The sequence below is a fragment of the Adiantum capillus-veneris genome, chromosome 21, assembly GCF_014529385.1.
Source record: "Adiantum capillus-veneris isolate H3 chromosome 21, ASM1452938v2, whole genome shotgun sequence".
In the NCBI taxonomy this organism is placed as follows: Eukaryota; Viridiplantae; Streptophyta; class Polypodiopsida; order Polypodiales; family Pteridaceae; genus Adiantum; species Adiantum capillus-veneris.
In genome coordinates, this window is record NC_140951.1 from 54,550,743 (window position 1) to 54,559,171 (window position 8,429).

An 8,429-nucleotide genomic window follows, 5' to 3' on the forward strand; every position below is an offset into this window, starting at 1 on the left:
TACCTTTGCTGCTAATTTTCAAGAAGTTATCTCAATCTAAGGAAACTATCTTAGTTGATGATGTGCTGCACATTAATGGTGTCACTTTCATTCGTCATGCTGATTATGGTAATAGCATCCAATTGTTGCTTGCTAAAAGGCTCAGCATTGTACAAAGTGTTTCCATCACGCCTTACGTCTTCACAGATGCATCAGGAAGAGTCGAAGTGATCCGAGGTGCTGACCTTCTGTGGCTGATCAGGCTCATTGGTCCCAAGGTGGTGCAACTAAGCTAGGCTCTTGTGTGTAAGTATGGATGCCAATAATGAGAATGATGATCCCCGCATGTTTCCTTTCCATTTTGTGCGTCATATCCGTGTGAATATTTGTATTGATAGAAAAATCTTTTATTAGCAAAGAATAGCCCTGTTGTTTGGAGCCGAGAGACTTGGGGAAATCTTGCGCTCTCCTCATCCTGTCATTCTACCCTTACTAGACTATTACCATTCCTTTGATGTGTCGATCTTCATCCTATTTTGAGCTAAGTTGTGCTAAAGCTCCAAATTGTAATTACCATACTCTATTTTAAAATAAATTGGAGCTGTTTGTGTAAATGTTTACTCTCTCACTTATGGCCTTCCCTAATTTTTATGGTAAGCCTGGGGAGGTTGCTCCAGACTTTTTGGATAATTTGGAAATGGCCTTTCTGGTATCGGGAAGGGATGACGAAGCTACTAAGTTAAGGGCCTTTCCTTTGGTCTTGAGGGAAGGTGCAAAATTATGGTATCAAAATTTGGCACCTGAAGAAAGAAGAGACTGAGAGTCCTTAAAGATGGCCTTCATCGAAGAATTTCGCCGCCATGAGCCTCCAGAGGAGATATGGAGACAACTCTTAGGGCTACGCCAAACATCCACCAATGACTATAGAAGCTATGAAGGAAAGTTTTCCAACCTGTGGGAGAAATGGTGTGCATCACTAGGTGAAGGAGAAAGGGCGCTAGAATACCTAAAGAAGGACTGTTTCCTGGCAGGGCTTTACCCCATCCTTCAAGACAAGGTAAAAGGTAAATTCCCAGATACCTTTGATAAAGCTATGACTTATGAAAGGGAGAAGGATAGGAAGTTAAAATTCCAAGCTCAACTACAAGGGGGAATGGAGCCTCCACCGCTAGCTCAACCTACAGCAAGGGTAGTAGCAGGGACAGGAGCAACAGACCAAGAGTCCTCTCAACAAGAATTACTTCAATAAATCACCAATCAACTAGAGAGCCTGTCCATCAATCTGGTTCAAGGTGTAAGGGCTCCCCAGCCAGGAAATGAACGAAATAGACAAGAAGGACAAAGGCAAGCACGTGAGTACATTTGCTACAACTGTGGAGAGGTAGGTCACGGCATGTATTATTGCCCCCATCCACGACGTTATCAAGGAAATGGTAATCAAAGACGGCCTCCTCGCCAGCAAGTCACTCCTCCTCGAGCTAGGCCACTAAATGGACAAAATGCACACGTGGCTCCAACAATCCAAATATTGAGACCCCCTCCACCACCACCACAAGCACTAGCAGATATCCCTCCACTACCATCGGGAGGGGAGGACAGGGCTGTCTCTGTCATAAGTCTTGACAATGGTAAGGATAAAGGGAAAGAAAGAATGGAGGAAGCTGTTGCCATGCCAATAAAGAGAGTTAGGAGACAAAGAACTGATGAAATGGAAGCTTCAGAGCCGGGTAAAGGGAATGAGGGTTCCTCCCAAGTGATAGGAGACAAGAAAAGGAAGAGTAGGTCAAGGAGGCACATAGGAGTAGAAGACTTTCCACTTGGGGTAGGATCCATACCTTACGACCTGGTAGCAGATGTGAGTAAGCAAGGACCAAAGATTTCATGGCAGCAACTCCTCCACCTTTCCCCAAAGATGCGTAGAACCTGGTCTAAGATGGTCAGCACCAAGAGGGCTAAGGAAAAGTCAGTTGGGTTTATTAGTGCAAGAGGCATGAAGGATATCGTGCCAGTCACTGATGCAGAGATTAAGAGTCAGCGAGTCTCCAATGTGTACGTAGATGGTGGAGCCGAGATTTGTGTTATGACAGAGAAATTAATGCACAGGTTGGGTTTGGAAGTAAATGAGCAAACTTCCTTACAAGCTAAGATGGAAAATAATGTAAGGGTGGCTTGTGTGGGAAAGGTTAATGGAGTGAAGGATTCAGCTTTTGGTGTGGCAATCTCAATTGATGCTTATGTGATCCCAACTAAGGGGGAGGGCTATCCGCTAATCCTTGGAAGACCTTGGCTTATGGCTATGAAAGCTAGGCAAGATTGGGAGACAGGTTCCCTTGAGTTGCGACCAAATCATAAGGTAGGTGGCAAGCAACAAAAAATTGTGTATGACATGAAGCAGGGTAGACAACAAGACCTAGAGATGGAGACTTCTATGGATGAATGGAGCACAAGCAGCTGCTCTTCATCTGAGGATGAGTCATCTGAGGAGGATGCTAGCTCTTTGGAAGTCATGGGTATAATACTGCGAAACCCAGAAGGAGAAGGTGGTCAAGACTCTCTAAACAAGGAAGAAGCCACAGGCTTAGAGGAGATGCTAGCTAAGGACCTACTAGAAGAAGAGAGAGAACCCTATTTGCAGGTACTAAAGAAGCATGCTGGCCTCTTTATAACTGATTTACGAGCACATGAAAGGAGTGACGGTAACCCAACACCATATCCAATTAAAGGAAGGTGCCGTCAACCTTGTTGGTGATGAGGTATTTGCACAGGTTGAAGCTCTAGTAGGTCATGTTTCTGAGTATAAAGAGATGGTTGTGGAGACGTTTACAGAGGGTTTGGATACAGGTTTGAAAAGTGATCAGGTTTGCTTGGCTATGCAGCAAGTGGAGGCAAATGGCAGGGTCTTGCTATGTTATGTGATGCTATGGATACATGTGTTATTGGAGGTTTCTTTACATATATTTTTGTGTCAATGGCGAGGTTTTTTTGAAGTGGACTATACCATGGAGGGTTCTGTAGCAGATGGTAGGATAGCTGCTTATGATTCAGGTTTCTCAAGTGATGGCAGGGTGACGAAGGATTATGGATGCAGGGTGACGAAGCTCCGTGCTATAAAGAGCTGGAAGGGTGGCCTGTCTATTGGCCTACAAGTGCAAAGGAAGGCTTGGATATACATGTTTTACAGGTTGATGGCAATGAGCAATGCTTTACTTTTGATCCAGGTGGATTCTACACCATGCGTGGGGGAGCTTTGAGCTTTCCATTTGACCCTGGAGGGTGATGCAGTAGCAGATGCTTTTTTCTCTATCTCTATCCTATCTATATAGCCACTATACTATCATTTTTCTTATACAGTCTATAGCTCTATGTTATATAATTCTCTCTATACAGTCATCTTTTACCTAAATAATACTATGGTTGAGCATGAATGCTCGACGAGGGGTTGGGCCAACAAAAAAAGAAAAAAAAGGAAAAAAAGAAAAAAAGAGAATGTTACCAGTGAAAGCGGATATTGACAATGGATGGGGTATGGCTTTCAAGGGTCTAGGAGACCAGTTGTTAGTCATGGATAAATACAATTATTCATCAGAAAGGACTAAACAGGGTGCATCAGCCAAGAAAGCAGTAACATCGCAAATTCAATTGGTACCAGGTGGGTAAGTATTCAAGAGAACCCTATTGTAGCACAACCTACAGCTAGAGGCATCAAATACCTCTAGCTTAAGGGGGAGGGCTATATGATGCATGGTTTTTAGGACCCCTTCTGAAGATGCAATAAAGGCACAGTCAGTTGTTGGGGAGATGAGGATACTCTAGTCCAAGGGATCTCGAAAGAGAAGAAAAATCTACTTCACAAGCACCAAAGAGTAAAAAGTGCCATGGACAGAAGATATGTGGGAACGAGCTCTTATGCATGCCTACAACCTATATCTTACAGAATAGCCCATTCTAGGTGTGAATTTCTAGTGAAATTTACACGAGGATGTTCGTGTGGACTCACAGCACAACATACTCCGTTTTTACTTTTTTACCGACAGTAAATATTTTTTACCTACAGTAAATATTTTTCACCTACATGGTAAATACAAATCACTTTTTACCTACAGTAACTTTTTTTACCCATGGTAAATATTTTTTACTGCACCATAAGTATTTGGTAGGTAACTGTTCACTGTTACTAGAAGTAGTGATTGGGCATCAACAATGCAGTTACAGGAGGAGAAAAGGAGAAAATCTTATGGTAAAGGTGAGTCAATAGGGATAAAGACTTTTGCGTTGAAAAGAGACATGCTGATTTTTTCAAAGAACACATGTCAAAAGAAGCCATGGTTGAGGATTTTTTGCGAATTTGATATTCAGGAGAACCTCTAGTTTCAACAGCCACCTACCTGCTCTTAAATGTTGGTCAAGGCCTTATCCCCATGTGTCACAATCAGAAAAATCAGCATTTACCCTCCCCTCTCACATCACTCTAGAGAATATCTTGATGGTGACATATCAGGTGACCTCAATCTGTTGACCACCCTAAGCAAAATGTAACCCCAATCAGCGGATTTAAGCATGTTTATCCCTAATCCTAAACCCTCTCAGAAACCTATATAAGGAGGCCTTCTCTCACTCAAAACCAACACTTCACCCACTTCACCAAGCAACGAAGCTATGACGACATTGCTCACAAAGAGGAGCTATGGATGGAGCTCTACTCTCTCTCCCTCTCTCTCTCTCCCTCTAGTATGCTACATTACTAGTCCTAAAACCTAAATAAGGAGTCTTCTCTCATGCTCCATGGCCACCATCCTCGCCATCATTCTCTAAGGTATTGATGTGTTGCTAGTAGGATCATACCTATTTGCTGGGTTGATTGTTTTTGACAAGGGATTATGCCATCCTTGGCTTGCTTCTCTATATCCTTGTTATGTATGATCAGATGCCGTTGTATTGTTAAGCTGATGTCTTGTGTATATATATGCTACATAAGGTCCCTAAGCTTCGTTTCTATGTGTTTTGCCATATGTTTTGATGCCATCATAATGCCAGAAGTCTCACTTGCCTATGTGCACTATGTGTGAGGTCCCTAAAACTCTTAATTTAGGGTGGTGCCCCCTTTGTTTTGTTCTTTGCTTGTTTGCGTGAGGCGTGGTTTGTGGAGTGTGCACGAGTACAGAGGCCACCCGATTGCACTGCTCTTTTTCCCGCCATCATGGCAATTTTGTATGTTTTGTGGAGGGTTCTTTGACTACTACAACACAGATTGGTTCAAACATAAGGTTTCAGTGGAGGTACAAGCCATATCTAGGATTTTTGTGGAAGGTTGGGTGAGGAAGAAATCCACAGACAGAAAGACCTTGGCACTTTTGGATGAAGAATTAGAAAGATTTGAATCCCAGCCAGAACGATGCTTATGCCCTCCCTCTGAAATGAGTGTAGCCTTTTTTTGATGGATATATGATGTACTTTATGAAGCAGGGTTTTCTGAGACTTTTGACTTATAAAAGCACTTTTAAAAATTGGGTTTTATGCGCCATGGATGATGTATGAGTAATAAAAAAACTTTGTTATATCTCAATAGACAATTTTTCTCTTAAGTTTCAAGCAATAAGCCACGTGGAATCACTGATTTTTATTCATTGATTTAAAAAATGGTGGTTACTCTTATATCAATTGATTGTCGTAAGATGGTGGTTATTCTAATATCAATTGATTGTCGTAAAATGGTGGTTAAAATTATAGCAATTGATTGTCGTAAAATGGTGGTTACTCTTGTAGCAATTGATTATCATTAAGTTTGTATGCAGTAACTAAAGTATAGTGTTTAATCAGGATATGGATAATGATAATCAAAGGGCTAAGCGCACTTTTGAGCGTCTCAGATCCATGTGTCAAGGCGGTGGAGTGAACGACACCGCTCGAATTGCAACTCGTTGCTCCCAGTGGGCCAACCCAGTGGGTACACAATGGAAAGAGGTGAACACTAGGATTGATCGAGAAATGGTCAAATCCATATGGCCAGGCGTTGCAGATGACAACATCAAGAAAGGCCGACTCAAGCTATCACAATGCATTAATGCAGACATACGAGAGAATGGAGAGAACATATATCTTGATGTTATGGGTCATCCTATGCATCATATGGATTGTCCATTGTGGTTTGCCAAGATGTTATACATGCATTATGTCTTGGGTGAAGCAGTGGTTGCTTAGCGCCCACCAATGCAAGTAATCTCTAGCATTGGTCATAGTTTATGGTATCACCATATTATAGAGTTTGAGACTTTAGAGCCAATTTGGGAATCACCAATGTCTTGAAGATTTGGCCATATGGACAAATCTCAAGCTTAAGAACAAATGTTTCCACAAGTAGTACTTGAAAAAGTCTTCTGAGCCATGTTCTCAAAACTTTGGCTAAGACTTGGCCATGTGGTTAAATCTTAAGCTTGGTTTGAAAGTGGGAATTGGGAAATTCCCAAATTTCCCAATATGGTGTCTGGTGTTCTCCTCAAAAAATTCAAGGGCCCGCCATGATGTATAGAGCCTTGAAATGTGAAGGGCTTATGAAGAGCCCTCCAATGGCTTAGAATTTGAGAAGACATTTGAGGCACAGACAGAAGCCACATCAAAGGTTCTATTGTATAGGCATCTCATTAAGGCTTGTAGATAATTCGTTTTATAGGCATCATTTTATTAAATTTTATATGGAAGAAATTTAATGTTTGTAGATAATTCCTATGATTAAATGAAAATTGAGGTGCTCTTAAGGCCATTGTTTATTTTCTCGGCCAAAAATGACCAGTTCTATTTTGATCTCACGACCAAAAATGACCAGTTCTGTTGTGTTAATCTTTAGATTGACCCTAGTTTGTTTTTAATCGCTGGTGGAATGTTCCAACCAGGAGAAGATTGTCGTGTGTTTTTTGCTTTTAGGTGCGCGGCACTTAGACCATGTGATTTTCCAAGAGGCTATATATTAAACGTGAAGAAATGGGTTTTCTTAAGTAGTTGGAGATGCAAAGACAACTCGTCAACAAGAAAATTAGTGCAACGACGTTGCCGTGACATTCTGGTCTTTGGAGATTATGTCGTCAGCACTTGAGGAATCCAATATACTAGAGATGGTAAGACTAGAGCGCACTATGTTGATCCTCAAGAAGTCCATGTTGCATGTCAAGGCACACCCTCAACCTGTTTTGGAGGCCCTCCAAGACATGGATGTTGTGGTTGTTGCTCAACTTTCCCCTCCATCGTAGCATCGCTGGAAATGCTAGGAGCTGCTCACCCTCTTGCAGTCCACAAAAATCGATAAGGTCGTCAATGGCCTGTGAAAATACTCTGACTCGCGCCATGTGGTGGCCCTAGCCAAGCAGGTCTTACACACGTGGAAACAAGCTATCATCGCCATGACAGAGGGGAAGGTAGCCCTTTCGCTTCCACATATTGCAGTCACTAATTATACTTGCGAGAAATATTATGCATCAGAATCAAATGCACTCCCTCCATAGCGCTATGTATATGTCATTGTTGATGACCCTGTGGCTAACGAAGTCCTCATTACACCTCCACCTGCACATCCATGGATGTCCCAACATAACATAACATAACATGATTCCAATTTCATAAACATAATACGATTTCAAAATCACATACAAAGAGAAATTTCATAAATATGACCATAACATGATTCCAAAACCATAACCATAACCTTAAGCAGATTCCAAAACCATAATAATAACCAAAGTCTCAAACCATAACCATAACCAGAACATGATTTCAAAACCATAACCATACTCATCACAAGATTCTGAAACCATAACCATAACCATAATAAATTTCCAAAACCATAACCAAATAGAAATTCCATAACGACAGCTTATATTAAACCATAACCATAACCAAACAATGTTCACTATCATAACCAAAACCAGTACTGATCATACATGAATACATCCAGAATGATAGCCAACGTCTAAATAAACATGAACCAAAATCATAAACAGAACTAGCTATACATCAACTATACTCAATGAAAGCATATAAATAAACCATAATCGTCAAGGTAATGCCTCATAGTCGACGATCTCTCCCTCATTCTGAAGCTTGGCAAAGAAGAGCTGATAATCCATATTTCTCTTATCTACATGTCGGAGGATGCTTCATGGAAAGTTTCTATAATATAAACACTTAACCATGTGACAAAAATTAGAAAAATATATGTATATGCTATTTGAATAGTATTTGACACTTTCAAACTCATATGGAACAGTCTTGTGGCCTCCACTCCCAAGATGAGAAGATCCTATAGAGTTCAAACATGCTACCTAGGAGTACCATATAGAGACATGATTTTATTGCATGAGTTTGATGTCCTAATGCACAATTTGTATGCGTAGTTTTGCATAAAACTGCTTTCTTTTCATGTCACGGTTGTTAACATGCGTTGCATACGGATGAAGTGATGT

General features: G+C 41.2%; 1 pseudogene; it reads left to right on the forward strand.

The window, feature by feature from the left end:
• Positions 1–6,853: 6,853 nt before the first annotated feature.
• LOC147430972 (uncharacterized) lies at positions 6,854–7,495 on the forward strand (annotated as a pseudogene).
• The last annotated feature ends 934 nt before the right edge of the window (positions 7,496–8,429 follow it).